Source organism: Bufo gargarizans, chromosome 3, assembly GCF_014858855.1.
Source record: "Bufo gargarizans isolate SCDJY-AF-19 chromosome 3, ASM1485885v1, whole genome shotgun sequence".
Taxonomy (NCBI): domain Eukaryota; kingdom Metazoa; phylum Chordata; class Amphibia; order Anura; family Bufonidae; genus Bufo; species Bufo gargarizans.
Window position 1 is genome coordinate 204,464,494 of NC_058082.1, and position 24,450 is coordinate 204,488,943.

Sequence of the window (24,450 nt, forward strand, 5' to 3'; positions counted from 1 at the left end):
ACTCACCTGTCTGGCCCTGTACATCCCTGTACGTTGGGAATATCACACAGATAATGAGGTCAGTAATATTTTTAACCCCGACACGTTTCCCCACCAAGGTTAACTAACAGAATGTGATATAACTATCTAAATCACAATAATAGACAAACCCAATCTAACTAAAATACACATACATACAGGAGATATGTATGAGCCAGGACACAGCTCTGCCCTCAGCCTGATGTCTAGCCCTGTCAGTCAAGGGGAAGGGGCGTGTGCAGAGGACAGGGGGTGTTACCTAGCAGTGCCCACAATATTCAGCCCCGCCTCTGAGTGCTCGAATTGCTCAAATGAATAAAAACGCTGATTTCTCTGCAGCTATTTATCGTACAGACAAAAGAAAGGTATAATTTTAATCTGCATGATGTGCTTGTTTAATATGGTTGATCCTGGTGACAGAGCCGCTTTAAGTCTAACACTTCTGTTTTGAGATGTTAGTCCACTTTCTACACAACCCCTTTAGGGTCCATTCACACGTCCATAATTTGGGTCCGCACCTGTTCCACAATTTGCGGAAAGAGTGCGGACCCATTTACTTTCAATGGGGCTGGAACGGATCCGCATCCGCAAAGATATACTATACTGGACTGTAGTATTCAGGGGAAATTCCCATGTAGGCACTTTGTGATAAATATGTGGGTTTTAGGTTGCAGTTTGGGTACTCGGTCTCTAAAAGGTTTGCCATCACTGACCTATCCTGATGACAGGGTTATAAGGGAAAATAATAGCATTCTTAACCCCTTAGGGACCCATGACATACCTGTACACACCGGCGGGCGGTGATCGGAACCCGGTGCCTGCTCAAATCATTGCGCAGGCACCTAGGCTAAATGCGCGGTGGGGTCCCGTGACTGTTTGCGGCTTTCTATAATGCGGCGGCTGTGCCACCGGGTCCCCATGGGGCTTAGGGGGGGACCCGATGGCATGGAAGGCAGCACAATGCCTTCCTGAGGCATCTGCGCTGCCTTCCGGTGAAGAGCCTGTGAGATCCAGTCCCCTGGATCTCACAGGCCCCGGAAGCTGCATGAGTAATACACACAGTATTACTCATACAGCCAATGCATTCCAATACAGAAGTATTGGAATGCATTGTAAAGGAATATACACCCAAAAGTTCAAGTCCCAAAGTAAGACAAAAAAAAAAAAGTTGAAAAAAAAGTTGACAAAATTACGTTTTCACCCCAAAAAATTAAAAGTTTCACGTAAAAATAAACAAAAACGTCATTTTCCCCAAATAAAGTTAAAAAAATTTGTAAAAAATAGGGAGGGGTGTATACATATTAGGTATCGCCGTATCGACCGGCTCTATAAACATATGACATGACCTAACCACTCAGATGAACACCGTAAAATAAAAAGTGTGCTAAATAAACCATTTTTTGTCACCTTACATCACAAAAAGTACAAGAGCAAGCGATCAAAAAGGCATTTGCCCACCAAATAGTACCAATCTAACCGTCACATCATCCAGCAAAAAATGAGCCCCTACCTGAGACAATTGCCCAAAAAATAAAAAAAACTATGGCTCAGAATATGGAGACACTAAAACATCTTTTTTTTGTTTGAAAAAAGCTGTTTTTGTGTAAAACTTACATAAATAGAAAAAAGTATACATATTTGGTATCGCCGCATCCGTATCGACCGGCTCTATAAAAAATATCACATGACCTAACCCCTCAGATGAACACTCTAAAAGATTTCAAATAAAAACTGCTAAATAAACCATTTTTTGTCACCTTACATCACAAAAAGTAAGTTTCTAAAACGGGGCCACTTTTTGGGAGTTTCTACTCTAGGGGTGCATCAGGGGGGCTTCAAATGGGACATGGTGTAAAACTGTCCAGCAAAATCTGCCTTCCAAAAACCGTATGGCATTCCTTTCCTTCTGCGCCCTGCCGTGTGCCCGTACAGCAGTTTACAACCACATATGGGGTGTTTCTGCAAACTACAGAATCAGGGTAATAAATATTGAGTTTGGTTTGGCTGTTAACCCTTGCTTTGTAACCGGGAAAAAATTATTAAAATGGAAAATCTGACAAAAGTGAAATTTTGAAATGGTATCTCTATTTTCCATTAATTCTTGTGGGAAACCTAAAGGGTTAACAAAGTTTGTAAAATCAGTTTTGAATACCTTGAGGGGTTTAGTTTATAGAATGGGGTCATTTTTGGGTGGTTTCTATGTAATCCTCGCAAAGTGACTTCAGACCTGAACGGTTTCCTAAAAATTGGGTTTTTGAAAATTTATGAAAAATGTCAAGATTTGCTTCTAAACTTCTAAGCCTTATAACATCCCCAAAAAATAAAATATCATTCCCAAAATGATCCAAACATGGGGAATGTAAAGTAATAACTATTTTTGGAGGTATTACAATGTATTATAGAAGTAGAGAAATTGAAACGAACACCTAACCCAAACTTCAGTGAAGAAGTCCGGGTTCGGGTCTGGGTACCGCATTCAGTTTTTTATCACGAGGGTGCAAAACGCATTGCACCTGTGCGATAAAAACTGAACGCAACTGAAATTGTGAGAGTACTCGCGTGGGTTTCCCGCAATGCACACGCGACGCATCAGGAGTAAATCCGGGACACCCGCGTGAAAGAGGCCTAACTGTAGATATGGTCCAAGCTAAGTTAAGGGCTCTTTCACACTTGCGTTGTCCGGATCAGTCGTGTACTCCATTTGCCGGAATTACACGCCGGATCCGGAAAAACGCAAATGAACTGAAAGCATTTGAAGACGGGTCAATCTTCAAAATGTGTTCAGTGTTACTATGGCAGCCAGGACGCTATTAAAGTCCTGGTTGCCATAGTAGTAGTGGGGAGCGGTATACTTACCGTCCGTGCGGCTCCCAGGGCGCTCTAGAATGACGTCAGAGCGCCCCATGCGCATGGATGACGTGTCCATGCGATCACGTAATCCATGCGCATGGGGCGCCCTGACGTTACTCTGGAGCCGCGCGGACGGTAAGTATACTGCTCCCCCGCTCCCCACTACACTTTACCATGGCAAACAGGACTTTAGCGTCCTGGCAGCCATGGTAACCATTCAGAAAAAGCTAAATGTCGGATCCAGTAATGCGCCGAAAAGACGTTTAGCTTAAGGCCGGATCCGGATTAATGCCTTTCAATGGGCATTAATTCCGGATCCGGCCTTGCAGCAAGTGTTCAGGATTTTTGGCCGGAGCAAAAAGCGCAGCAGGTAGAAATCGGAGTCTCACTTCCTTCTGGGATTCGCGTCCCCACCTATCCCTTGGTTGAACTTGATGGCCTTTTTTTTTTCGTATTAACTATGTAACATGTCTGGGATGCCTTACATGCACAGCCCTCTTCGGGTCATGCCAGAGCATCTCCATACAGTTAAAGGGATATTCCAGGATTTTCCTTGAAGCTAGGCCATCGATACTAAAATCTTAATGGGACAACTCTGTAGTATTCAATAGAATAGGAAGGAGCAAACCCATTGAAGTAAATAGGATGGCATAGTTGTAGGGAGACAGGCCCCTGCTGATCTGATACTGACGACCTTCCCAGAGTCATAACTTTTTTGTTCACATAGACTTATGAGGGCTTATATTTTGTGGGACAAGTTGTACTTTCTAATTGCACCATTTAAGGTTGCATACAATTTTGTGGGAATTGGAAGAAAAAATATTCCGTCACAGCTTTATGGTTTATTAGCTTTTTTTTGCAGCATTACCTCCATTCTCCAGGTTAGTACAATTACAACAATATCACACTAGTATAGTTTTTCTTGTGTTTTAATAATGAGAAATGATTTAAAAAAATAAAACTTGAATTTTTTTTTTCTCATCACCATATTCAGATCCCTATAACTTTTCGTAGTTTTGTGTGTGGGAGCTGTGTGAGGGCTCTTTTTTTGTACTTTTCGGTGATATCATTTTGAAGTGTGTGTGACTTTTTGATAACTTTTCATAATTTTTTTGGGGGGAGTTAAAGTGACAAAAACTCTGTTTTCTCCATGTTAAGTTTTAGAAAGCAAGAGAAGTAGGAGAATATAGCAGTTAGACGCTGTAGATAGTAAGGAGGCGATATCTGGACCAGAGTGGGAACTTTGCATGTTATCAGCCATGGGACGTTATAAGCTGTCCCAGACCGAAGGTGTAGATTGATAAGTGCAGGAGTCATACATAATGTTAACAATTAACAAGCTGAATATGCCGTTTTTGCGGTCATTTATGAAACCAGTGTAAAGTAGAACTGGCTTAGTTGCCCATAGCAACTAATCAGATTTCACCTTTCATTTTTCACAGCTCCTTTGATAAATGACCCCAATAATTTCCACAGAATGGTGCAGCTCACAGACACCAATGGCACTGCCTTTCTCCATCTTGTCTATTCCATGTTTTCCACTGATGCCAACCCTCAGTGAGCGTCTGCCAACCACATGTTTGGCTATCTATGGAAAAAGACTCTGGAAAAGAACCACAATTTTTGTTTGGCAAACTGAAGCGGCCTCTAGATTTCGGTTCCTCGTCCTAAACTTTGAAAGATAACGAAATGAAAATGGCTAAGAATTCAATCATCAGATACATCTGCGTGCCAATGTCTGCCTGACCTGACCACACCATGCACTACAAACTAAACGAGACAAACATTGTATTCACACCAACACTGATTCTAATGTATTTTCAAAATTAGTGTCTATACATTGAACCTAGTGTACAACTGTTACATAACATGATCGCAAGCGGATGCTGACCGTCTGCAGTTAGATCACTTTTAGACATCCTTAAAGGGGTTGGCCACTTTCTGGCTATTTGTGACCGATATGTATGTAAAATGAGTATATTGCAATAGCTAATATAGCCTTTATATTCTGTGCCATTTGCCATGTTTCATGAGCCATGCCCTTGTTAGGTAAATCTTCTGTGTTGTCCACATAGAGATCCTGTCCATAAGATGGCCGATGAGGGAATGTCACATGATCAGACGAACCACCTCCATGTGGTGTTTTCTCTAGTCAAACACACTGCACATGCACTAACCCCCAACAGTACATGTACAGATGGCAGGTACAGTGTATCTGAAGACATCACATGGAGGAGATTTGCCTGGTCACATGACCCTCCATTAGCCGCCATCTCATGGACAAGACCTCTATGTGGAGAGCACAAAAGACTTGGCAAACAAGGGGGCATATCTTATAAAATATAGAAAATGTTTTTTGTTTTGCAACGAAACCCTATGGGGATGGATGTCGTCATATGTAAGGCATCCGTTTACCATGTATGTGACGTGCATATGTTAAGCATGGGACTAAAAGGTGATGTGAACACAGCCTAAATTTGTAGCTTTCATTTTTGTCTTAAGAAAAGTTACAGACTACAACAGACTCCCAGCAATTAACCCTACTGTATTTTAACTTTGGATTCTTTACGGTAAGAGCAGTGAGACTATGGAACTCTCTGCCTGAGGAGGTGGTGATGGTGAGTACAATAAAGGAATTCAAGAGGGGCCTGGATGTATTTCTGGAGGATAATAATATTACAGGTTATAGTTATGAGATTTCTGGAGAAGGGTCGTTGATCCAGGGAGTTATTCAAATTTTGGGTTGGGAAGGATATTATTTCCCTTAAGATGAAAAAAAATTGCCTTCAATTGGATGAACGTAACAGGCCGAACTGGATGGACGTCTTTTTTCAGCCTTAGGCCTCATGCACAGGTCGGTGAATCACAGATATGTGCAGTCCATGTTCTCCATAGACAGCTTGCATAGCCACATGTTTTAATGTGCTTTATTCACACATCCTTGTATTTCCAATCACCATGGAAAAACATCAGAGACATAATGTGGACCAAACATGCCCACTGAAGTCTATGTGTCCGTGAAAACCACTGACAGAACACGGATGCCATCGATTGGTGCGGAGCACATGGGAAATTGATGACAGATGTAGGGCTAAAAAAAAAAAAAAAAAAAAAAAAAAAAAAAAAGGACATATGGACAGGGTCTCTTCATGGACATGGTCACAGATGAAATACTGACAGACCGTCTTCTCATGGATGTTGTCACGAACACAGACGTGTGAATGAGGGCTTGCATTGCATGTTGCTATGTACTACTAGACGCCGTTCAGTGCTGTGTGAAAGTCTGCAGCATAGACATGAGCAAAGCCACAAACGCTACAGAAAACCAGTGGCCCAAAACCTACCCAAGAGCAGGCGTCAATGAAAGCTTCATAACAAGGCACCTCACAAAGACTATAATGGAGGCGATCTTCATACACGAAAAATCTGTTGCAAATTCAAATGTGGCGTCGAATGCGGATTTGTCGTAAAATCTGCATATTTAATCATGTATATGCTGAAAATTTAAGCCTATTTATTGCAAAAGGTAAATTCAGCTGTGAAAATCTATGGAAAGAACTGAAATGCTGGGGTTATCAAATCCGCACCACAAGTCAATTTCCTCACAGATATTTTTGCACACCATGTAAATCCAGCCACTTTGCTGTTCCTAAAATACATTTTGGATTCTACTCCAAAGGAAACACCTGCAGCATATCCATCCAGCCAGTGTGAACATGCCCTAAATATTTGCATGTAACTTTATAAAATGCAAATATCATCTTTGATATACCAGAACACTATGCTGCATGTAGAGGTAGGGTGTCTGTTTCAGAAATACAAATCAGCGCCAATTCAGGAATGATCCAACTTTGACCTTTAGGACTTGTTCACATTCCAGCGTCATTTTGATGTCCATGGGAAGAAAAAAAATAAAAGAAAAAAAAATCAATAAAAAAATCAATCAGTCTGTGTTTAATCTGTGAACCTGCTCCTTGTGTCCATTTTTTTTTTTTGCCTTCCTTGAGTCATAATTTCCAGAGCATCTCCTAAGAATGGTCCGTAAAACACTGACAGAATGCAGATGTCATCCGTGTTGTGTCAGTGGTTTTTACACAGACCCACATACTTCAACAGCAGTCGGCGGATCAAAGTGGTGCATTCCTTCTCCCATACCATGTAGATTGTGGGTGCTCTCTCCTTCTGTACCAGTTTGTAGCTCGTCTTGTTCATGCTTAGTGCAATTGTCTGTATTATGTATGTATAACCCTTATCATATGTACAGCGCTGTGGAATGAATGGCGCTTTAATAATAAATAATAATAAATGTCTCTGTGATTTTTCCACTGACCCATGATCCGTGGACCACTGATGTGTGAACAAACACTAACAATGGTTATGTGCGCTGTCCGTGGAAAATGTGGATAACTCACGGTTGTGAAAAACAGACGCGTGAACGAGACTTTACAGAGGATTCTTTTAGCTGAAAGAAATACAGAGCCAAGTTCCTTGTAGAGCTACAAATTTAGAATAACCCTGTAAAAGCCTGCGACATTTGCGTGGATGCGTATTTCACAAATTTGCCTTTGGCAATGGAATAAATCTGATATGTCTCTCACCACTCAGCCACACCTAAGACAAACACTCAATACTTCATATTCACCAAAAACAAATATTTTAAAGATTCTTCAAAAAAATAAATCTTGACATTTGTAGAAGCCGGACATACGGTACAGAAAATCAGATACAACTCAGCGCTTTGCAATTCTTTGCTAGTTTTACCTGAGGGCGTGAAGCAGGGCTGCAGCTATCAATTATTTAAGTAATCAAGTATCGTATTCTACCGACTAATCAAATGATCTAATAAGAAAAAACTAATTAAAAGAATGTTTTCCTTTATAAAAACTCATCAGCCCCCCATGCAATCAGCAGACCCCTTTGCCATCATCCCTCAGCACCATCACCCCCCCCCCCCCCCCAATGCCATCAGTTACTCCTCCTAGCCATCAGTCCCCAGCGCCAGTAAAATCACATCCACTCCACAGCTCTTCCATACGTGCTCCACTGTCCTCCTGACGTCACACAGCATCAGGTCATAGCGCTTACGTGCACTACATCTTGGCGGTGTGTGTATGTCGGGATACACTGCCAGCCGGTAGGAGCCCACGGAGCGGTGAGAAATAGCAAGCGCTTCACTCCCGCTCCATGGTCACATGGCACACACAAATCCTCGATGCAAAAAAATCTGCATTGAGGATTTTTGATTTTTTTGGACAAGTTATTCAATTGATCTGAGTAATCGTTTCAGCCCTAGTGCGAAGTGAACTGAACTTTCCAAAATTCCCACAAAGGTCCATTGTTCAATGGAAGCCAGTCACGCTTAAGAAGTCGGACCTCCAGACAGACATGTTATAGCGCTGGAGCAGATAGAGTTTTGTTTGAAAAGATTTAGTGTAACTTCTATTTTATTCATTTAAATCTCAACTCCTTATGCTTAGAAGCCCAGTGGGCGCTCCCAATCATGAACGGACAGCTCTCTCTGTATATACAGGGAGGGATGTCAACCAATGATAAGACTGCCTGGATGCCTGCTTTGCCCACATAACTATATATAAATCCCTGCTGTATAACATTATGCCAGTAGAGTGGGCAGCATTTTAAAGGTGACAGGTTCCTTTTAAGCCCCATTTACATGAAGCACTGACCAAGACTGCACGTATGTGTCATCTGTGTGCCAATGTATTTCAGACAATGAAATCTACTCCCACTACGAGAAGACATGTGCCATCATTTATACAAATTTTTGGCATAAATGATGAATCTGTCTGGCCAACCCTGACCTCACTCACAGTAAAAAGCTGCAGATTTTAGAACAAAATTAACAACATTTATATGTATATATAGTTTAATAAATACCCCTGCCTAAATTTTGGGCAAGACGACCCTGACATGAAGGGAAGTACTGTCTGTCATAAGACATGCAAAACTGTTAAAATTATCACATGCTACAGTTTTCCTGCCATAATTAGGCACTAGATAATGCTCATGAAATGGTCTCGTCTCATTATTAGCTATGACTATATTTAATGGAGCGGCTCATAAAAGGGAGTCCGGAGCAGCAGACACATATGACCCAACAAGAAGATAATCCCTTTTAATGGACAAGAAGTGAATAATGAGGCTTCAATAATTACATAGGTTGTCATACAAACGGTTAAATAAAATGTTGGCCTGAAGAACAGTTCTTCTGAGACCCTGCGCACGCTACTTTGATTTTTATGCTTTTACCCATTAAATCCTCAATGCAAATCAGATCATGCAAAACAGATACTAAAAAAATAATAAGCAAATGTGCGCTTAAAAATACCTTCAATGCAAAAGGAGCTTCACATAGCTCTGGTTATCATACTAAAACTTTGGTCACCTATCTAGAAAAGCGCCAAGAACACTACAATGATAGCAAATAGACTGTAAAGGCGCTCCAAGGATAGCAATGATCCAATACCAGCACTGCAGGACGTTCTACACGCCTCTGGTTAATGTGTAGCAGACTGGATAAACTGCACATGACTTTGCCCCCTGTCACTGTTGGGTAAAGTCCAGAATGAACAATTGGGCTAAAGCTTCAAGCATACAGCAAAGTCATCTGCATACAGGGCCCTGGGGCCCCTATGGCTCTGTACTACAGAGCTGGAGGCACACGCTGCCTGTATAAAGCACAGAACCAGCACCTCTTTACCCATTCATGCCATACATGCCTCAGATGGGATTGGTTACACCTCCGCCCCTGTATCAGAGCCATTGTCCTCACAGAAACCACTGCACTCCCTGCCAGGTGTCCTGAAGCACACCCAGAAGACATCATCTGTAGGGCACATGCATGTAGTAATACGGTATATATACACAACACATGTTCAAAGCCATAATACCAAGAATGGGATCATATCGTGCCCTATGGAAGCCCTCCCATCTTCAGCACTTAAAGCAGGGCTCGACAAATCCCAGGCACCAGGTCGCCATGGCGATCAGGAATTTGGTCCTGGCACTTGGGTATTTGTCAGCCCATTTTCAAAGGTGCCCGGGCGACGGGTGCGGATCGCCGGAGGGGGGCCCAATCTGTCTGGAGGCAGCAGGAGGGGAGATGAGCGCCCATCTCCATATTCATCTGTATCGCCGACTTCAGGACAGCGATACAGATGAATGGTGCGGAGGAGCAGGGGAGAGGAGTCTTCCTTGCCCGTTCCTCTGATAGGCTAGAGGCACTAGGCCTCTAGCCTATCAGAGGCCGGTGCAGGCCGCGCGATGATATCATTGCGCCACCTGAGCCGTACAGTGCAGGACACCGGTCAGAAGAGGCCTGCATCACTGACAGCAGCATAAAGGTAAGAATATGTGTTTATTGTTTTTATTATTTATAGTATACTGTGGCAAGAAGGGGGGGTGGGGGCCCTATATACTGGCACAATATGGGGGGGCACTATGGAGAAGAGGGGAAGCACTATGGGGGCCCTATATACTGGCACAATGGAGAAGAGGGGAAGTACTATGGTGGCCCTATATACTGGCACAACATGACGGGGTACTATGGAGAAGAGGGGAAGCACTATGGGGGCTCTATATACTGGCACATTATGGGGGCACTATGGGGCCCTGTATACTGGCACAATATGGGGGGGCACTATGGAGAAGAGGGGGAAGCACTATGGGGGCTCTATATACTGGCACATTATGGGAGGCATTATGGCAGCCCTATATACTGGCACAACATGGGGGCACTATGGAGAAGAGGGGAAGCACTATGGGGGCTCTATATACTGGCACATTATGGGAGGCATTATGGCAGCCCTATATACTGGCACATTATGGGGGGCACTATGGAGAAGAGGGGAAGGAGCACTATGGGAGGCATCTACTGGGAGCCCTATGTACTGGCATGCATTATTGGGGGGCTCTATGGAGAAGTGGGGGGAGCACTATGGGGATCTACTGGGGGCTTTATGACGCAGCTCTGCCTGGCTCCTAAACTTTTTTAGCTAGCTCCTAGAGTCCAAGGAAATTTGTCAAGCTCTGACTTACACTTATTCAGATTTTAAAGATCACATTTATTTATGCAGATAATAGGATGCTGAACAATTTTCTAATTTACATATATTTCAAATTTTACTCAGACTTTTATATCCATAAAATAGCCTGACCCCGAAAAATGGTACAGTCCAGTAGGAGAGCTAGGACAAAACATGGTGTCAGTCATGTGAGGCGTCATGTGACCCGGCTTTCAGTTAACTGCCCAGGTACAACTGGAGAGGCGACCAGTAGTGTAGTGAGGAGCAGAACATAGTTAGTATATACAGTACTACCACCTTTAGCAGTACCTCATCATGCCTGTCAGCTTAGAAGCAGATCTGTGGGGGGTTTTATTTATTTTTTATATATTAAACTTTATTAACAACATGTCAACATCACCTAGAGAGGCCTCCATTTTACAAGTCACTACAGTCAGGCACACAATGATGTTACTGTAATAACCAGAATAAAATCCATGATTCTACGATTTACTTATCACATGCATGTGTCCTGTGTGCTGACCCAGCACATGTACAGGTCCTTCTAAAAAAAATTAGCATATTGTGATAAAGTTCATTATTTTCTGTAATGTACTGATAAACATTAGACTTTCATATATTTTAGATTCATTACACACCAACTGAAGTAGTTCAAGCCTTTTATTGTTTTAATATTGATGATTTTGGCATACAGCTCATGAAAACCCCAAATTCCTATCTAAAAAAATTAGCATATCATGAAAAGGTTCTCTAAACGAGCTATTAACCTAATCATCTGAATCAACTAATTTACTCTAAACACCTGCAAAAGATTCCTGAGGCTTTTAAAAACTCCCAGCCTGGTTCATTACTCAAAACCGCAATCATGGGTAAGACTGCCGACCTGACTGCTGTCCAGAAGGCCATCATTGACACCCTCAAGCAAGAGGGTAAGACACAAAGAAATTTCTGGACGAATAGGCTGTTCCCAGAGTGCTGTATCAAGGCACCTCAGTGGGAAGTCTGTGGGAAGGAAAAAGTGTGGCAGAAAACGCTGCACAACGAGAAGAGGTGACCGGACCCTGAGGAAGATTGTGGAGAAGGACAGATTCAAGACCTTGGGGGACCTGCGGAAGCAGTGGACTGAGTCTGGAGTAGAAACATCCAGAGCCACCGTGTACAGGCGTGTGCAGGAAATGGGCTACAGGTGCCGCATTCCCCAGATCAAGCCACTTTTGAACCAGAAACAGCGGCAGAAGCGCCTGACCTGGGCTACAGAGAAGCAGCACTGGACTGTTGCTCAGTGGTCCAAAGTACTTTTTTCGTATGAAAGCAAATTTTGCATGTCATTCGGAAATCAAGGTGCCAGAGTCTGGAGGAATATACTTATATAAACCACGGCACTCGATATATTGCAAAATTAGATTCTTTTTTATTTATTGTCCATCCCAAATGGATCTTTTTGTAAATACACTGGCCAACGTTTCGGTCCGTTAGGACCTTGATCACGGCCTGAAAAATATATAGGTACAACATTTTTTAGTACCTCATAGGTACAATATCAATGGACAATAATTAGTACAAAAATTGTCAGAACAAAATAGACAAAATATTACAACTTCAATAGATGTCTATCGCAAGTATATGGAATCAATGAAATAAATGAAATAAATGCGCCATATAGGGCAGGTTGGATAATGCTTGGCAGGACGTAGAAGTTGTCTGTGTCTTCGGTGTAAAAATTATTGTTGGACCTGTATATAGAAGGGTCAGAGTATGTAAGTACAGGTTACTATAGTACTGCAATCAACGATGTGAGTAAAAGCAGAACATACTTGTATGGTCACAGAGTATGGTCATTGACTAACCTATAAGGGAAACCAACAGAATTATCATGTCAAGGAGGTTTGCAAGTATATAAAAGTGTCATAGGTCATATCCCTAAGTGTCCGAGTTCAGTAACCCAATCCGTATGTGTTACAAACGTCCCACCAATCTCAAAGACAAATTAGTACACGCTGATGTGGGCTCATCCCTACCACAAATACGACAAACCACTCTGGCCCCCCGCAAGACGGGCACCTACCCATGCCTACATTGTGCCCAGTGCACCAATGTCATGAAGGGAAATAGGATTACACATCCCCACTCGGGCAAAATTTATCAAGCAAAAGATTTTTATACTTGCAACTCGTCCTTTGTAGTCTATCTTATTAAATGCCCATGTGGCCTGGCATATGTAGGCGAAACGACCCAATGCGTACGTGACCGTATATCCAAACATAAGTCCGACATCCGATGCAATAGAACTGAACTCCCGGTCCCACATCATTTCATATCAAATAAACATCAGATCAACCAGCTTCAATTCCAGGTGCTAGAATATGTGCCACAAAGCCGACGCGGAGGCAATAGAATCGCTCGTCTCAAAGAACGGGAATCCTTCTGGATCTTCGAGTTAAAGACTCTTTTCCCCCATGGAATGAACAGGGATTTTGACTTCAGGATTTAACTCAACTTATAAACATTTTTCTGCAAGGAATCAATGGGAACCATATTCCTTGGATTTGACGTTCCATATGTTCTTTCCTCCAAACTCAGCACCCATACGAATAAATAGACTATAACGCAATAAGTCTATTAGGATATCCATCTGTATGCTATTAATTATCTATTTGTTTAGATTATTGTATATCATATAATTCAAACTTTCTTTTCTCCTATCTCCACAGACAAAATGACCCCCATAGTCTCAACAACACAGGTAGTATATTATCAAAGAGTGTTAATTATTAGTTGCCTTTATAGACCTTCATATATAGCATATATCATGGAGCCGATTATATTGTACAATATATATAGCAAAACATACACAGCATATGATACAGTGTCTAGAACTGTAGCGATCTTCATAGATACGTTCCTCTACCTCCAAGCGCATGCGCAATATAAAGCGAGCCCTGGCTCTGCCTAACCTGACAATACGAACCACTACACATGCGCGAGTGACGTCACTGTCCTCGCGATACCTCGGCAAAGGCCGAGACACGCCGGCGCCTGCGCAGATCTCCCTTATCTCCCCATTTAAACTCATTATGAGCACGGACACACCAGGTCCTCCCGATATCTCCGGTCTCCTGCACCAAGGTCTGTCTCCATGACATGTTATATTATGCTATATTATGTATTATTATGCCAGACGCACTGCTTTTAGTCGTTCTCTATATACATATATGCTTACTATCAGGGTCCCCCTGGATCAATTACCCTTTGGTCTGTCACTGATCCCTATTACCTATCTCTGTGAATCCTGACCACAAGGTATACTAATATATAGCTACATTAATATGGCTCTCACAAGGTATATTAATATATAGCTACATTAATATGGCTCTCACCACCTCCAAGTTCATCCAGTAGATACAATTGCACTGCTCCCCACAACAAGATTCTATATCTATCTACCTATTTAGTGTCAACCTATGACACTTTTATATACTTGCAAACCTCCTTGACATGATAATTCTGTTGGTTTCCCTTATAGGTTAGTCAATGACCATACTCTGTGACCATACAAGTATGTTCTGCTTTTACTCACATCGTTGATTGCAGTACTATAGTAACCTGTACTTACATACTCTATGACCCTTCTATATACAGGTCCAACAATAATTTTTACAACGAAGACACAGACAACTTCTACGTCCTGCCAAGCATTATCCAACCTGCCCTATATGGCGCATTTATTTCATTGATTCCATATACTTGCGATAGACATCTATTGAAGTTGTAATATTTTGTCTATTATTTTGTTCTGACAATTTTTGTACTAATTATTGTCCATTGATATTGAGGTACTAAAAAATGTTGTACCTATATATTTTTCAGGCCGTGATCAAGGTCCTAACGGACCGAAACGTTGGCCAGTGTATTTACAAAAAGATCCATTTGGGATGGACAATAAATAAAAAAGAATCTAATTTTGCAATATATCGAGTGCCGTGGTTTATATAAGTATATTCTGACTGACCTCTTCCGCTGAGCACCGACTACCACAAACCAGGAGTGCCATCCACTACAATCACTATATGTTAGAGTCTGGAGGAAGACTGGGGAGAGGGAAATGCCAAAATGCCTGAAGTCCAGTGTCAAGTACCCACAGTCAGTGATGGTCTGGGGTGCCACGTCAGCTGCTGGTGTTGGTCCACTGTGTTTTATCAAGGGCAGGGTCAATGCAGCTAGCTATCAGGAGATTTTGGAGCACTTCATGCTTCCATCTGCTGAAAAGCTTTATGGAGATGAAGATTTCATTTTTCAGCACGACCTGGCACCTGCTCACAGTGCCAAAACCACTGGTAAATGGTTTACTGACCATGGTATTACTGTGCTCAATTGGCCTGCCAACTCTCCTGACCTGAACCCCATAGAGAATCTGTGGGATATTGGGAAGAGAAAGTTGAGAGACGCAAGACCCAACACTCTGGATGAGCTTAAGGCCACTATCGAAGCATCCTGGGCCTCCATAACACCTCAGCAGTGCCACAGGCTGATTGCCTCCATGCCACGCCGCATTGAAGCAGTCATTTCTGCAAAAGGATTCCCGACCAAGTATTGAGTGCATAACTGAACATAATTGTTTGAAGGTTGACTTTTTTTTGTATTAAAAACACTTTTCTTTTATTGGTCGGGTGAAATATGCTAATTTTTTTAGATGGGAAATTTGGGTTTTCATGAGCTGTATGCCAAAATCATCAATATTAAAACAATAATGTCACACTGCTAGGTACTGAATGTCAGGGCGTGACTGATGCCACGTTCAGTATTGTTAGGCTATGGATACATGGACAGGGGTCAACCGCCTGATAAGGGTACGTATGCAGAATGTTAAATTTTAATATATATATATATATATATATATATATATATATATATACATATATATATATATACATATATACACACATATACACACACACAAATAAATAAAAATAAAATAAAAACTGGAATAGGCCTCACATCTCCGTCTGGCTGCTCTGTGCCAGAACAGCCTGCTGGATCCTCTACTTCACCGCCGGACCTGCATTGACTGCAATGGGGTATAGCAGTAATCTAGCTGATTTATGCCATAAATGCCCGGGTTTGGTTGGGAAAAACGGCTGCATGCAACGTTTTTCTATCCGTCAAACAGTCAGCAATTGCTCCAGATCAGGCGGCTGGATCTCTGAAACAGATGTAAATGCAGCCATACCCCTTTAATATAACCGTTGGGTAACAATGGATCGTGGACTGAAATGTGGAGGGAGCCAAACCATACAAACATATATACTTTTCTTCAGCTGGCTACATCAGTAAAAAGCTTCTGAATGACATAATATGCTGGCTGTACTAATAAGGCTACTTTCACACTGGCGTTTTGGTTTCCATTTGCAAGATCCGGTCAGGGCTCTCACAGGCGGTCCAAAACGGATCAGTTTTGCCCTAATGCATTCTGAATGGATAAGGATCCGCTCAGAATGCATCAGTTTGCCTCCGTTCAGTCTCCATTCTGCTCTGGAGGCGGACACCAGAACACCGACTGCAGCATTTTGATGTCCGCCTGACGAAACTGAGCCAAACGGATCCGTCCTGACATCCTGACACACAATATAAGTCAATGGGGACGGATCCATTTTCAATGACACAATCTGGCACAATAGAAAACGGATCCGTCCTCCGTTGAATTTCAATGGTGTTCAAGACTGATCCGTCTTTGCTATGTTAACGATAATACAAACAGATCCGTTCTGAATGGATGCAGATGGTTGTATTATCTGAACGGATCAGTCTGTGAAGATCCATGACGGATCCGCACCAAACGAGAGTGTGAAAGTAGCCTAAAATGAGCAGTTAGTGAAAAAACTGAAGTTTCTGACAAATAGAGCATGTCATGCTTCCATGGTTAGCGCACATACATAAGTAAGCGCTAGATACTACTAGCATAGAAACAGCACAATCATTTTATTTAATATTATTAATTATTAAAGCGCCATTCATTCCATAGCAGTGTACATATGATAAGGGTTATACATACATAATACAGACAATTGCACTAATCATAAACGAGATGAGTTAGAAGCTGGTACAGAAGGAGAGAGCGCCCTGCCCGTGAGGGCTTACAATCTACATAGTATGGGAGAAGGACACAGTAGGTGAGGGTGAAGCTGGTCATGGAGGCAGCAGGGTCACTGGTTGTAGGCGAGAGTCTGATATGTTGGGGTAGCGAGTTCCAGAGTATAGGGGATGCACGAGATAAATCTTGGAGGCGATTGTGGGAAGAGGTGATAAGAGCAGAGAAGGAGGTCTTATGAGGATCGGAGAGTGCGTGTGGGGGTGTATCGGGACAGTAGCTCAGAGATGTAGGGAGGGGACAGGTTGTGGACGGCCATGTATTTGTTAGACAGTCATTAATCCAGTACCATGTCTTCCAGGGAGCCACGTCAACCATGAGGGCACCAAGGGTCCGCTTTCCTCTAATTCATTTGGTAACAGCAGCATGGAATGAAACACTCCTATTTGAGTCCATGCAGGAGGTGGATGGAGTGTGACCACAAGTTACCTGCATGCTATACCTCTCATCAAAATTACATACATTGCCCATTAGCTACAAAACATTAATAAAATACAAATAGAAAAAGGAGTGTAAAACAATAACTAGGACAGCTATTATCTCAAGTATCACCTATTAGTTGTAGCCAGTGCTACAGACATTTTCTCATATTTCAGAACTAAACCATGCTCATGAAGTTAAAGGGAACCTGTCATCTGGATTTTGTGTATAGAACTGAGGACACAGGTTGCTAGATGGCCACAAGCACATCCGCAATATCCAGTCCCCATAGCTCTGTATGCTCTTGTGTCCCCAAAAAACTATTTGATACATATGCTATGTGTCCTGTACGTGAGATGAGTCAGCACACAGAGCTATGGGGACTGGGTATTGCGGATGTGCTAGCGGCCATCTAGCAGCCCATGTCCTCAGCTAATCCTATGCTGGTTACGGGTATTGTCTGTTCCGTGGTTGCGCTACATGGATCCCGGCGTTTCTCGTGATGCAGTTGCCAAGTTTCAGCAATCCATGCCATGTCGGAAAATGTATTTAAATTACCGGAATCTTCACGAGATCAAACCTGAGGTATCTGTGGAGCGCGCCACTATTCTCTGTTTTTCAGCAGAAAGAATATTGTCACTGATTACTGGGTTTTACAATTGGGTTCTGGATACTGTATATATTCTTTATCAATACCAGATGCGTTTCAGAGTCTATCCTACTCCTTCTTCAATGGCCATATTTATTTAGAGAGTCCTTCCCACTTATATACCCATTTCCCCAGTCCCATCAAAAAAGCCAAACTGGATTTTCATTTTCCTCATGTCTTATTAATTACTAAAAGGTGAATGGATAATCTAAGGCTACTTTCACACTCGCGTTTGGTGCGGATCCATCATGGATCTGCACAGACTGATCCGTTCTGATAATACAAACATCTGCATCCGTTCATATTATCTTTAACATAGCCAAGACGGATCCATCTTGAACACCATTGAAAGTCAATGGAGGACGGATCCGTTTTCTATTGTGCCAGATTGTGTCAGTGAAAACAGATCCGTCCCCATCAACTTACATTGTGTGTCAGGACGGATCAGTTTGGCTCAGTTTCGTCAGACGGACACCAGAACTCTCCAAGCAGCCTCCTGAGCAGAGTGCAGACTGGACGGAGCCAAACTGATGCATTCTGGACCGCTTGTGAGAGCCCTGAACGGATCTCACAAACGGAGAGCCAAAACGACATTGTGAAAGTAGCTTTATGGGACTTTGGAAGAAATAAGGACACAGTAAAGAAAAACGCATTATCTTGCCATCAGTGAATGAAAATAAGAAATAAATATTTAAACATGTATATGTGTGCAATCAGCACAGACACCATACTAATAAATATATATATTGTAGAAGAGTCCAGCGGGAGCACCAACCGAGGAACGGGTGCAATGTTCACAAGGGCAGCGGCAGTACCCCAATAATACAGCTTGTAGAAATAGGACTGCACTCCAATTGAAAGTAAAATAGTGAACTTTTATTCACCCATAATATGGCAACTTTTGCGACGTTTCGGCTCACAAGAGCCTTATATATATATATATATATATATATATATCTGGTTAGGAAAATTAGAGCGAGACTGCCAATATAAGTGATCTAATAATATATGGTTATAATATTTCTTACAATAGAATGCAAGACCGATTACATCATCAATATTGTATATATAACCTTATATTGGATGATTTAGAGAAAGGAAGAGCGCCCCTAAAAAGACGTACCATATGTTCTGATATTCAGTTGCGTTAATTTTATATTTTATTAGTATACATTTGAATTGGTTTTATGTTTCTGTGAATTGGTTCTTGTGCAATAATAAATACTTTTTTAGACTTTGAGATCTCGGGGTGGTTCCAGATGAAGAGTGCCCGTCTACATCTATATACAATATGTGACCACTGCAGCCAATCACTTAATTCATACCACGTCACACCATAATATTTAATCCACTTGTTCCACATCTCACTGAACTTTGTGAACTTTTGGATGTTACCTGTTTAGAATATGCCACAAACTAAATTATCAGCTTTGCAGCTTGGGTTAGCCACTATTCTTTATAGAGGGTGCAGCTTGGACTAACCAAACTTTTCCTAAAAAAGTGTTTTAGGTACACTTTAAGGCCCCTTTCACACAAGCAAGAATTCCACGCGGGTGCAATGCATGATGCGAACGCATTGTGCCTGCACGGAATCCGGACCCATTCATTTAAATGGGTCTGTGTACATGAGCAGTGATTTTCACGCATCACTTTTGCGTTGTGTGAAAAATCACAGCAGGTTTTATATTGTGCGATTTTCACACAACGCTGGCCCCATAGAAGTGAATGGGGCTGCGTGAAAATCGCATCCGCAAGCAAGTAAATCGCATTGCAACCAAGCAATTAAAAACTGAACGCGATCACAAACAAAACTGAAGAGCTTTGTTTGCGAAATTGTAGTTTTCACTGAACGCATCCGCAACGCATCTGGACATAATCCGGACACGCTCATCTGCAAGGGGCCCCGAGTAGAAAAATGTGTGCAGTATTAAAAGATTAATTCTTATTAAAATGAGGCAAAGAAGGGTAGACAGTCTCAGGACATACATTATATGCTCGCATGAACTGAAAACAGGTTTATGTAAAAATAATAACGGTATTCGACCACATTTCCCCTTTGAGAGCCATCAGCTGTGCAGACAAGCCTGACTGAGAATATTTCTCTGACAAAAACAGTAGATGAATGGACCCCCAGTATTGGGGTACTTTCACACTTGCGGCAGAAGATTCTGGACACAAACTGATGGCATTTGTCAGGTGGATCCGGATGCGGATCCGTCTGACAAATGCATTGAAATACCGGATCCGTCTCTCCAGTGTCATCCGGAAAACGGGATCCAGTATTAATTATTTTTTTGCATTTTTAAAAGGTCTGCGCAAGTGCAGACCGGAAAGCCGGATCAGTTTTGCTGGAACACTTAATGCTGGATCCGGCACTAATACACTTCAATGTAAATTAATGCCGCATCTGGCATTCCGGTAAGTGATCAGTATTTTTGGCCGGGGAGAAAAGTGCAGCATGCTGCAGTGTTTTCACCGTCCAAAAAACATAAGAGGGACTGAACAGATGCATCCTCAACGGAATGCTCTCCATTCAGAATGCATTAGGATAAAACTGATCAGTTTTTTTCCGGTATTGAGCCCCTAGGACAGAACTCTATACTGGAAAACAAAAACGCTAGTGTGAAAGTACCCTTAAACTGGCAGATGAGCCTTCCAATTGTCAGGAAGGACACATTCCCTCTCTGTAAACACCTGCTCGTCAGTGAAGTAGACTGCTGCACTTACATGCAGTGATCTTACCAACAGTATGGTGAGGATCAATCTCTAATGTCATCACTCATCCCCATACAGACTCATTAATTATTGTCAGCAGAGTTATTAGGTGGCACAATCTGCTGCCGGCAAGCGCTGGTTTTGGTGCCTGCGTAAAAGATGCGAACATTTGCTTGTTCATCGGGACACTACGAACACTTATTACTCATGGCAGTGGGTTTAGTACAACGCTTCATGTCTGCATGCTAGCTTTATGGATGTGCACCCATGACTTTTGCAGTGTTTGGAGGGTAGCCCCCTCCTTTAGATTGAGCATTCCCTGCCCATCTGCCCAGGGCTTCTAAGCAGACTATAAATGAGGCTGGTTCCTACATCGCCCTGAACATGTAGGCTTAGGTTAGGCACAGGAGAGGCAGTTCTGTTAGTGTTAGGTACTCACCCATCTTGCTGTTGGGTCAAAAATGTGCGCAAAGGGCTTCCATTTTTCATGTATAACAGGTATAGTACTACTGTAATCCAGAATAATCCCTAATCCCTAGTTCCATTGTTTGCATGTATACAAGCGTGCCGCCATATTTTGTTTGCCTAAAATAGCTAACAGACGCCCCTCCCCGTACTCCCAGGAGTAGATAACTGTATCAGCCTCTACTGTAGAATATATGTGAGGCAGAACCTACAAATGGTACCGGAGGGACCTCGTGACAGTAACAATCACTTAAAATCATACAGTTAAAAGCTATGTATTGACATTTTGAACAATGTATATAGCGTTTAGAACCATGTTCATACTTGCATCAGACTCGTGAACTCATTTCTGGACGTTGTTTGGGAAATAAATAGATGGGTTTGTTTTTGGAGGTATGATTACTCTGTTACTGACATGAGGCTTCTCCTGTACTACTCTACACCAGGGATCAGCACTCTTCGGCACTCCAGCTGCGGTGAAACTACAATTCCTGGAGGTGAAAGGAGGATTCTGGGAGTTGTAGTATGAGAACAGCTGGAGTGCCAAAGGTTGCTGATGCCTGCTTCACACTAAGGTCAGGGCTGCATGAACGACTTATGTCGCGCAACAAAAAGGGTACAACTACATTGCTATGTCATGAGGCACCGGCTTCACGTTTCCCCTACGTGCTGCCGGCACCTTGCGGCTAGTACGGAGCGAGGCCGTGTGCTGCGTCCTTGTCTCCACAGCAACGGGTAGGACCTGGCCGAACTCCTTAGCGTGGTCGGCATCCTCCACTCCCATAGCAACTGTAAGGAGTCCGAACGCCGAGCTGAGCACTCGGCGCGTTGCAGGGGAATGAGTCCTGTGGCACTGGCCACGTCACATGACTCCTCTTCCCCACTATATATACAGGCAACCTGCTGACCACAGGTTGCCTGTGAATAAGGTTCTAGCCAGTGTTCCTTTGTGTGATTCTGTGGCTTCTGACTCCCGACTTGTTGATAGTCTCCGTCCTTGCTTGCTCCTTGTGTCTGCTTCGCGTCTCGTTTTTGACTTTTACTTGTTTTTGACCCTTCTTTGCTTATCCTGATGTACTGGTTCTGACTCCGCTTGTTGACCTGTCTATATTTGTCTGTCTTGTTTGTCCCTCCGCACTTACCAAGACTAGGGAACGCCGCACAGTAGCGCTCGGTTACTTAGGGCGGATAGTGCAAGTAGGCAGGGACAGGGGTGTGGGTGGAGTCAGGGGTACACTATCCCCTCCCCCTCTTTGTGACATGCTATTTATGTCACATGACATTATTTTGAAATGTGACTGCAATGCGACAGTTGCACAGAAATCCAACTTGACACCATTGACCATCATAAAAAAAAACGTTGCGCTACTTTTCTGCAACACATGTCACCATGTAGCCCTAGCCTAAAGGCTAATGAATGAACACGAGAGCCTGATGCAGGTGAATCACATACTGTATGCAATGAATTATCCTCGGGAGCATGGGGAAGAGCATCTGACATGAAACACTGTACCAAACACACTGCCATGAGAAAGGGCACAGAAGCTGCCTCAAATGCATAGACATTGTCTGGAATATTTTTTTTGCAACCACTTGTTGCGAAATGTCTGCGATTAGCCATGAGGTAAATCCAGTAACGCCAGTCACATGACCTGCATCAAAAAGAGGTTGATGTGGGTAGACCAGTGACTTGCAGGACAAGAGGAAGAGCGAGGGAGCTGGAACCCAGCAGCGGGGATCAGGTAACTACGCTCACCGCTACAGGTCTGAAAGCAAGCTCAGGAAGGTGAACAACCCCTTTAAGGATACAAACATGCTGTACGTTCTGGTATGCTTTTATTACTCATCTGCCACACAGATCAAAAAGTATGATACACAAATAACAGGCATTTGGGTTTGACTGCTTATTGAATGTCTTGGGGTTTGTTTGTTTTTTGTTATTTCACAGGCCAAATTCCTTAAGACAACATACACCTATACAAATTGTTGAAGTGCCTAAAATATTTGTCACATGTTTGCAATAAACTAAACTCCCCAAGCTGAAAACTGCCAGAACTGAGAAAATGATATACGGTAACAACCGGCGGAGGGAAGCTTTAAAAGTCTAATAACACCCACAAGTCCAAATGCTACATATTGCTCCTGCCCTGGAAACGTATGAAACGTGTCCAATCTTCAAATGCCAAGGATGTTCAATCTGGAGGCAGTGAATTCTTTACTGCCCGTATATAGTGGAAAGCGGTCTCCAAAATTTGAATGGCGCTTCACTGCGGGAGTTTATCATGAGGTTAATATTTGGAGTCAGTGCTGGAGTAATTTTCTCCAAATTTGTCAAATGGCACACATTGTTTGTTAAATGTGGCTCATCTTTAAACCTAAGGGCCCAAGGGTTTCTGTGGTGCCATTTTTCTCACAATTTCCACGCCAAAAAGCACCTCTAAAAGTCTCCTACTCATTCCAAAGGGAGGCAGAGAAGCAGCATGCTCAACATGGCTGATTCTCCCATTGATATGAAAGGGAAGCTAAAAAAATAAGAAGGTGAAAAAGAAAGTGCCAAAAACCGCACAAAAACCAAGTAGAAAATTAACAGATTCCGCACTGATTATTTTTTTTTCAGCATATTTTCAAAATCTTTTGTGTGAACGTCCCCTAAAACTTTAATGAAAAATTCTACTCCAGTTTTCCGCACTACCCCCCTGCTGGAGTAGCCTTGAGACTTTTTTTTCTAGGTCTGGATGCGTTCAGTGAAACTCGCACCATTTAGCAAGCAAGTTTTGTCAGTTTTGTCTGCGATTGCGTTCCGTTTTTTCCATGCGGGTGCAATGCGTTTTTCACTGAAGCCCCATTCACTTCTATGAAGCCAAGGCAAGCAAGTGCGGATGCAATGCATTTTTCACTGATGGTTGCTAAGAAATGTTGTTTGTAAACCTTCAGTTTTTTATCACATGCATGAAAAACACTTTAAAACACATTGCACCCGCACAGGAAAAACGAAACAACTGAATGCAATCGCAGACAAAACTGACTGAACTTGCTTGCAAAATGGTGCGAGTTTCACTGAACGCATCCAGACCTAATCCGTCACGCTCGTGTGAAAAAGGCCTAACACAGCTAGCCACACCAACGTTTTCACCTAATTTTTACAA

At 42.6% G+C, this 24,450-nt stretch overlaps 1 protein-coding gene across 4 annotated transcripts in view; it reads right to left on the reverse strand.

Moving 5' to 3' along the window:
• The window catches only part of TMEM131 (transmembrane protein 131), a 211,592-nt gene that overhangs the window by 80,787 nt on the left and 106,355 nt on the right, over positions 1-24,450 (reverse strand). The gene's annotated exons all lie outside the window — the stretch shown is intronic.